Raw genomic sequence first — 7,688 nt, 5'->3', positions numbered from 1 at the left:
AGATCCACTTCTACTGCGTCACATGACTTACTTCAGTCAGTTTGTATTTTAAGATGCAGTTTCATATTGTCTATGAACATGATTTTATTTTGCTTCCCGTTGGGCTGTGGCCAATCTCAGGTTCTGTCTGTACATCACCGTACAAGTGCATGTGATATCTCAGGAGCATCCTGAAGGAATCTCTCAAATTTGGCTGTTGAGGTCAAGGACGAACAGATTAGCTTTTGGTTAAAGGTCAAGGTCACTGTGACCTCACAAAATAAGTGTGTGACCATAGCTCAAAAACAAAGTTTCACAAAAAAAATGACAAGGAAAGGTCAAGTAACACTGTGGAATTAAAATGTTCTCCAAAAACCTTATTGGCCTTCATGCAACACCATGAATTTCTTCACATATGAAGTTTGAAGCTAATTGAGCCACAAAACCAGCAAAAACTACAGCAAAACTTTCCAAAAATATCCCTCAACAACTCAAAAGTACATCACCAGGTACAATTAACCTTTTCTTCATCCAACCACATGCTGATGCCTGATATTATAATCATATTTCTGTGATTAAACAGTATTTAGTTTATTCCACCTCACTTCCACACCCATGCCTAGAACTCCGTGTATCAGCTTTCCCCTCCGCCAGATTTATTCATTACTCATCTGTTGTGAGTTAATTAATACGCCACAGCATTAATTGATCCTGATATGCTATTCATTCATAGGAAAAGTAATTTCCCCTTTGATTGCTAACAGTCTTGGCTCCTAATCAGCAGTTTTATTTTGCATTCATTCATCTGAAAGTGTCGCTGCTCCAGCCATGGAGCAGCAGGTGACAATATGTGACATAAATCTAATTTAAAATGAAGAACAATCCTCTTTTACAATGTAGCTTATTTATTTCTCTTTGAGTCGCCCACTGGAAATACTCAACCCCCAACATATAAACCCAGAACTATTCAATCATATTACTCAATCATGTCTCTCTTCCTCTTATATTGATTAAGGAATGCAATCTCATACGTACCCTGTCATTGATTTAATTTTCATTACACAGTGAATCACAACCGTATTTCAACACAAATGCGCTGTGAAGAGGTAATGTGACACAATGAACTTTTCAAATCAATGCTTCATAGATAAATAATTAAAATGAAACTTATTTCAGTGATTGAATAGGCTATGCTGATGCTTTTTGGCGTATGTGTGAAAATATAAGCTGCTTTTTTGTTGTTGTTGTTGTTCCGAGACAAACACGTTTTAAGAGCCCGACGTCCCCAGCTGCTAAAGGTCCAGCCCTGCATTTGTATCATGGTCATTTTATTTTATCAGACAACAAATATCTTAGGTATTATGCCTTTAAGCAAGGAGGAGTTAATGAATATGCATGTGGCGTGGAATGTTAATCATGCCTGGATCAAATGGCATTTGCCTATTATTGGTGTTTTAGAAGTTTGAGCTTGCAAGGAGCGCCGGATGATTGGAGTTTTCTGAATCAGAACAGTTGATTCAGAGTCAAGTAAATTGGCAGTGAATAAAGAATAAATTATCTTACTTATTCTATGTTCATTTCCACCAGTTTATAGGAATTAATCAGTTCAACTTCCAACAGTAAATCTGCTGATTCTTTAACACCGATGTGTAAGTTATGAATACAGTGAGGATGTTCATAATCTGCTCAAGCAAAAAAGTTATATCTCACCCTTTTAAAAAAAAAAAATCATTATCTTAAAGCAAACATAATTGACTTTTCTGCCATGCAGAAGTCATGAAGGTTATAGCTTTGACTAACAATGAGACAAGAGACCCTCATCCATTCTTTACAAGCTTGATCAGTGGGGTCACTGTGAGAGAAAGGCAACCATGAATTAAAAATTAAAGAGGATTTCAATTAGTGACAGGGAAAAAGTCCTTTGATAACTGGATATATGGCTGAATAAACAGACTGACAGATGAAATGATGAATAATACACTAAGAGACTTTATAAGTGAGATTGATTCCTTCTCAGATCAATACTTCTCTCACAGTTACCTTCATGTGAAACTGCTTGTATCCCAATACAGCGTAAGCACGTCAGCCGTGCTCCCCAGGGGACCCCACTGAAATATTCAGCATTACCTCAACTTGGAGCCAATGTCACTGGTTCTTCTTCACCAGCTGGCTTATAACACACACTCTCACAGTCCTGCGTGCGCATACTAATGTCTGTGTGCTAAACACCTTTCCATCACACCTCTGATGAAATCTCCAGGCGACCGGTTATTTGAATTGGGTTTTTATGGAGCTTGTTATTCACATGTTAATGAAACACAAATGCACAAAAAAAAAACACACACAAAAAAATCTTGAAGTGACGTGTGCCATGCACACACTCTGTTGGCCGGAACAGGATTGTCAAAATTGTAACGTCTCCGGTGACACCTGAGCTCTTTGAAAGACGAATGTGGATTAAAATTCTTCACAGCAAAGATGGATGTGGAATCATTTCAGCAAGTCAGGTTGAAATTGATATAAAGAGCATGTTTTAAAAACTACCACGCTTAGCCACAGTGTTGGACAGAATTACAGACCAAATTAAACAAATACGACAGCACATAAAAAGGAGAATAAGTAATAATATTTTTTTTTTAAATCACAGTACAATAAGAGATTAAATCAGGATGTCAAGCTCTACTTTTATGAAATTCCAAAGCTTTCAAAGTATCTGAGGTTTAAGCATCTGAAAAAGAAAAAGTCTTCCAGACATTAGTAGCAATCACAGCAAAGTCTCGATCATTTCTATTTTTGTGCCAACAACTGGTGCTCTGCGTCTGGTGGCACCAGCCCATTTATAACATTAAAAATCTTAAAATTAGGTGTGAAGCTGAAATAGTCTTGTCAACGCTTTCTTTGTCTCACTAAAAAACAAGCAGTTGCTTTTTACAGCAATGGCAGATGAGGAGGAGATGAGGGTTCCAGGCCGTCGTGCGAATAATCTAACAAGTTGTCTAACCTTGAGGCTATAAAAACAAAAATAACTCTTCTCAAAATCTTTCAGGGAGAGAAAGGCCTTTGCTTATGCAAGAAATTTTGGCTTCATAGACAAGTTGTTGTTTTTTTGTTTTTAGCAAGGTTAGCTGTATGGTTCCACAGATTGCAATGTGGGTTCTTCAGTTTGTTGCTCTGCGAACCACTCTGGTCCAGACTCATCCAGTATGGGACAGTGTTGAAGAGTTTGCTGTGTTCTGAGTCAGCCTGCCAAATGTTGCAAAATGAATCTGACTTGCCCTCAACACAAAACTGCACATGGCCACTAGCTGTTGCCGTCTCCTCTGCTGTGAGCCTGCTACGCCTGATAGGTGATGGATGCAAATGGGACAACCAATGACTGAGCAACGAGACAGACAGGCAGCAGGCTGCACTGAACGAGATTAAATGCTGAGTGAACCCTGGTTTTGTACTAATATATCAGAAAGAACGAAAAATCCTCATAGGCAATCATATTTCTCTAATACTGTATTGAATTTTCATCTGCATGCAGGATGCAGAATCATTGTATTAGAATTACTTTTTTTTTTTTTTTTTCATTATTGGAGAAACTGGCTTCATATTTTAGGGGAAAAAATGTCAAAACAGGAAAGCTTCAAGTCAAAGGAATCAGTTCTGAAAAGAGTCAGTCCACCTATGATTAGTGTGGGATAGATCACCGTGTTAAAGAAGCCTCGCCCTCAGGATGGATCGGAATCACTTAGTCGCTCCCCAGCTCAGAATTCCACTTTGAGCAATACTTTGGTGCATGAAAAATACCGATAGAACCAACATTCCCATCAGCAACTTTGTGTTTAGTGCTAATTATCTCGGTACCAAAATAAAAATAGTGAATTTCCTCATCAGTCTCGACAACAGCATTGTCAGAGTGAGCATCTTAAGCATGTCGCTCACTCCTGTGAACAGCCTTTCACATTCGGTCTCATTTTTGTTCTCCCTGCCACCATTTCTATTCAACGCGCACAGAGAAAGTGTGTGAAAAAAAAAGAAAATAGGTATGGAAAGTGGGAGGAGCTGGTTCAGGTTCCTCTGGTGAATAATCCCATAAATATCTCTCCATTATAATTGCACATTGATTTTTAAAGTGCTTACAGATGCAGGTGTGCCAACGCTGAGCAATCAGTATTTACATAATGGACAGTTTGGGTAATGTTTTTAACTTTCACCTTTGTTCATCCTTCCAAAAAACTGATGAAGCATATGACCTCTTTTATAATTGTCCTCTGCATATAGTGGCATCTAATGATAGCATGTCTCAAAAATGATGTTGGAATGATGGGCAAAAGTGTGAAAATAGAATCTGGGTTATAAAAAAAAAAAAAAAAAAAAGACACCATTTTCTATAATTTATTATAAAAGTACTAATTTTGAAAGGAGGTGAAAGAGGAAAGCAGCAGAAGTGTAAAAAAGCTCCTGAAGTCACTCTTGTCATCTCTCGTAATCGGATGCTGAGCACAGGGAGGCGCAGATCAGTCCGTTCAAACCGCCCAGGGCAATTTCTGCTTTGCTGAATGAAGATCTGCAGTTTGCAGTACTGAATTATTGAAAGCAAATGGCATCTTTTGGGGGGGGGGGGGGTTTGAGGGTAAATTGAAATACATTATTATACAGTGAATCGCAAAGTGGATGCTGTAATTAGGCTCCACTTTAGAGCGTCATACAAAGGTGCTCACTTAGCAGTCAAGGTCAGATCTCTGTCTGCTTTCCTCTCCTCGGCTTGCGTCTCTTTTAATTCATCAAATACACACTTGTAGTGAATGAGTCGCTCGGGTTTGAAATTTTCACTGCCAGGGTGTTTTATGTTTTGAGGTTGAAGCAATTTACTCCAACAAACACCCGATGAGAGCAACATGTTGGGATATTGTAGTCTAGTCATTTTTTTTTTTTTTTGCCATTTAGATTTTAATTAATGTCATTATGTTGCCTTTGTTTTCTGTGTTGAAATCATTTAAACAAATCCAATTAAATGCTTCAGTACACCGGTATGATGTCGGCTTAAATTTTGGTATTAAAAACAAAGTCCAAAGGTTATGTGGTGTAATCATTGTGCTAGATGACGACAGCCTGCACAACTTTAATCACAGCATCGTTAACTTTGGCTTATTTGCTCAGCCACTGTCATGGCTGTCTCGTGCTGTGATTTCACCCCTGAAACGCTAGATGGCAGCACTATGTTACAGGGTTGAGTTTCTTCATTGGTAGCCAAAACAGAGCAAAATGTCGGATGTTACACAGTAGAGTTGCACTGATAAGAAGTGTAGTTATATTTGTAGGAAGGTCCACGAAAGGGGTTTAAATCAAGCACCGAGCCTTGTGTCCATAAGTCCAGTGTCCATGATTCTGAATAATACACAAACTGTGCTTTTCTTTCCTTACGGATGGCAATAAAACACGCCTGGGTCATACGTCAGGAAATGACTATGCTTTTACACTTTTAAGTTGACCTCGCACCTACAGTAGCTGAAGCATTAAGGTTACCGTAAATTCCGGACGATAGAGCGCACCGTTATATAAGCTGCAGATGCTTATTTTAGGGAAAAATCAACTTTGTACACGTATAAGCCGCACCGGTAAATAAGCCGCGGTGCACGGTGGAAACACCTCGGCCGCCCGTTCTCTGCATGTTGACCAAGTCTTCCAGAGCGTTTTCAAGTTCGGGCCATCTGCTATTATGACCTCTGAAAGCTTTTGTCGTCTTTTTGCATTGGGTCAGTTCGTCATGTTGCCGCCTCCAGCGTCTCACCATCGATTCGTTTATGCCAAACTTACGTGCTGCAGCTCTATTTCCATCTGCCACCGCCAGATTGATTGCCTTTAACTTGAAAGCTGCATCATAAGCATTCCTTCTTCTGCTCTCCATCTTGAGAGTGAGTACAAATGACTGAAAATATCGTGTGATGCTCTTTTTACACTGCACCGCGGCATGGACTGGACGCTTCAAGTACAGTACTTAGAGAAATTACCATAACATTTGGCTTGGAATTTCCCTAAGTACGGTACTTGGAGCTACCATCAGGAACAATAGGGAATTACTGCCCGCTGCCGCTGCCCGCCACACCCCAGGGTGAAGGTAAAATCCTCGTATAAGACGCACCTGAGTATAAGCCGCGGGGCATGGAGCGTCGAAAAAAGTCGCGGCTTGTAGTCCAGAATTTACGGTAACCATCATTTGGCACGTGAAGCGCGTGCAACCCTTCGTCATGACACATTGTTGATAAATGCTGTTGAAGAAAAAGATTGGGTTGGTAGCCAGGAAAAGGCTCCGAGGAGAGAGATGGAGCCCTAAGAACGGATGAGTGTGAAGTATAATTCTGTTGTAACATTGTCACGATAATTTAGAGGATTTACATTATTTACTAACGCGTTGCGTTAGTTGTGTTTCTATAGTTGCATGTAAAAACATCAATCCATCGGAGAAACTTTCTGGTCTTTCAACTGAATTGGAATTTCCTTTCAGCAGGGTAAGCTATTGCCCCATGTCACTGCGGTTGTCTCGTGGAGTACATTTCCGCTGTATTTGCAGTACTGTCTCCTTGCACTGCAAAGATGCTGGCCAATTAAAAACTCAAAATCTGTTATTCAGCAAAATCAAACGACTCCTGACTGCTGTGCAGAAGCCTACAGTGTAAAGGACTGAACTTCCTCTGAAAAGTTTGGGGGTCGGCTTCCAGATGGCCGACAGATCTGTTTAATGCGCCGTAGGGGAATGTGACAACTGCTGTAATAAAATTACACTATTAGGCATAACTATTATGCATATTATACTACTGAGCATAAGGCAACATCATATTCTTTGCAATTAATAGTTAAACCTCATTCAATCTTGTAATAGTGCCATTTTTTTTAATTATGAATGGGGATTTCTGATTTATCGTATGACTTGCAGAAGAATATTTAATTTAATTTTTTTTTTTTTTACCTAGACTTCGCAACTGGGAGTTACAAAGGTGTATCTGATCGCTAATTTTGTACATTCTGTTTTCATTTCACTTTCATGTTGTCTAAGCAGTAAAACACTGAGTCTCGCCAGGTCTGGAGGCGCAGGGGCAGGTGGGTGCTGATGGAGACGGGTGCACAGACACCATGAACAGAGGGAAAGAGCCAAGAGCTGCCAAGCATACGCAGACACCAGCAAGCCCCCAAATGACACAACATATGGAGTACAGCTGAAAAATCCCTCCACCCACCATCATCTCATCCTGTTTTCCTGCCACACAGCAGCTCTGTAAAAAAAAAAGGAAGAAAAAAAGAGAGAGACCGGCACCGAAGCTGTGATAGCAAGCGGAGGATTTGAATATCTATTTTTGTAACAATGAAAACCATGTTAGGCATTCTCAGAAGACATGCTAAATCGTATGCTAGCTCATACTGATATTTCCTCTTTTGAAAGCAGCTAATTCTGTATGATAAATGAATCAGTGAGGCTTGTGAGGCAATAACATATTTCCCTGCAGTATCAAAGGCTGCCTGGTGTGGTACCTGTTGTATTTGTAAGACCTGAATACTGAAATGTGATAACTCAGAGCACTGGAATGTGAACAGGATTATTTGAGTTTATTTGCCTGTTTCTTTTGATTTGATCAATATACTGGAAGTTTTTGCCTTCTACGTATGTCCTCCTACCTAATCAGGCCAAGCTCATCATCCATCCCTGCGATAAAGACAGCCATTTC

Source organism: Aulostomus chinensis, chromosome 11 (genome assembly GCF_037954235.1).
Source record: "Aulostomus chinensis isolate RoL2024-O1b breed Wild chromosome 11, RoL_Achi_v1.0, whole genome shotgun sequence".
NCBI classification, from domain to species: Eukaryota; Metazoa; Chordata; class Actinopteri; order Syngnathiformes; family Aulostomidae; genus Aulostomus; species Aulostomus chinensis.
Note: the sequence above shows the minus strand (reverse complement) of the source record.